Source organism: Dipodomys ordii, unplaced genomic scaffold, assembly GCF_000151885.1.
Source record: "Dipodomys ordii isolate 6190 unplaced genomic scaffold, Dord_2.0 Scaffold217, whole genome shotgun sequence".
Taxonomy (NCBI): Eukaryota; Metazoa; Chordata; class Mammalia; order Rodentia; family Heteromyidae; genus Dipodomys; species Dipodomys ordii.
The window spans coordinates 27,415-29,141 of NW_012267433.1; the positions used below are offsets into that span (position 1 = coordinate 27,415).

A 1,727-nucleotide genomic window follows, 5' to 3' on the forward strand; every position below is an offset into this window, starting at 1 on the left:
GGGGCGGGGTGGGGGTCAGGCAGGCCGGGGGCCCTTCACCCCAGCTGGTGTTCTGCCGAACAGGGAGCGCTCCCCGGAGGCCCGGCCCCTCGGGTCTGGGGAGAGTCTGCACCTCCATGGTCAGGCTGACAGCGCCCCCTGTTGGGGGAGGGCAGGAGCTGGCCCTGGGCACTGGAAGCTGCATTTTGGACAGTACTGAGGTTTAAGCTCGGGGAAGGCACTCTACCATTGAGCCATGACCCAGAGAACCTGTATTTTATTTTATTTTACTTTTTGTTGTTGTTGTTGTTTTGTCGGTTGTGGGGCTTGAACTCTGAGCCTGGGTGCTGTCCCGTGAGCTCTTCAGCTCAAGGCAAGTGGTCTACCACTTAAGCCACAGCACCATGTCTGAGAACCTGTAGTTTAACCACTTGGGCTGTGACCTGCACAACTCCAGAGGGAGGGGTGTGGATTTTAGGGGTTCCAGGCCCGGCCCCTGAAGTGTGGCCACAGGCCAATGGCCGTTAAGCCAGACCCCAAACTCCCAGAAGCTCTGCTCCAGGTCAGGCGACTGGAGAGGGGTAAGGAGATGACAGCGGCCAGGGCAGAGCCAGGACCGGGCGGCACAGAGCCAGCCAGGCCGCTCCGGGCCACAGGCCTGCTCCGGAGCCTGCCCAGGCATTCTGTGCAGGGAGAGGTACTGCGAGCCCTGGGGGGTCCCCGCTGCACGGTCAGGGTCAGCCGGCGTGGGGCTGGGCGGGGACATCATCCGCCTGCAGTAAACCGTATGGCTCAGTGTCCAGGGGGAACGGAGGAGGGGAATGCAACGTCGGGGTCTCTGTGACTGGGGCCACTACTAACTGTGGGTGCCACCCCTCCGTTCCTCCCACCCTGCAAACACGGACAGGCCCAGGCTGCCAGGCCCTGCGCGTGCGCGAAGGTGGCACCGTGCATTCCACACTATACAGCACAGACCCCACCCACCCCGCTCCCCCGTCCCGGAGCAGAGAAGAGCTGCCCCGCGCCGCCCGCACCGCCCACAGGAAGGGTCCCGGCTGGGAGCAGCCCGCACACAGAAGCCGTCCAGGCCACGGCACCTGCTGTCCCCAGCTGCAGCGCTGCCCCTCCCCCGCCACGCCCCTCCCCCGCCTGTCCCGGCTGACGGCCGGGCACATGTGTGGCCGCAGCTGTGGGGCTCTGTCAGCACAAGCCTGTCTGCAGGGGTGGCAGCCGGTCGCCGGTGACAACCAAAGAAGGCAAACGTGGCTGGCTGCCCCCGGGGAGCAGGCCTGTCTGTCCTCAGCCGCCCTTCACTCGTCCAGGCTGCCCTTGGCCAGGGCGTGGGAGGGATGGGCCTAGCAGGGTGTGGGCAGGACCAGAACCAAGTGGCTCAAAGGCCAGGCCGGCCCTAGGTTACAGGTCTGGGGCGCGGGGGCACCCACTCCTCCAGAACCTTCTACAGAGGATGCTTACTTGGGCCCTGAGAACTGAACAAAACGAGCAAAAGGAAGATAAGCCCCAGAGGGGGATGTGGAGTGGCTAGGCCACTGACCAGCTGACCAGCAGGCTGGCCAGCGCTGGAACCGGTGTACCGAGTCCCCAGCACACGCTTCGGTACCACCAGCCCGTGTGTTACTCACTCCAGGGGACTGTGCTCTGTGGGTGCCCAGGGAGCGGCAGGGTGCTGCCCTGCGCAGCATGCTTATCTCTAGGGCTGTGTGTGTGTGTGTGAGAGAGAGAGAGAGAGA

The 1,727-nt window shown here is 64.6% G+C and overlaps 1 protein-coding gene across 1 annotated transcript in view; it reads right to left on the reverse strand.

The window, feature by feature from the left end:
* Cbfa2t3 (core-binding factor, runt domain, alpha subunit 2; translocated to, 3) overlaps positions 1 to 1,727 on the reverse strand; it is a gene marked incomplete at its 3' end in the record, with an annotated part of 40,769 nt that overhangs the window by 20,494 nt on the left and 18,548 nt on the right. The window lies entirely within an intron of this gene.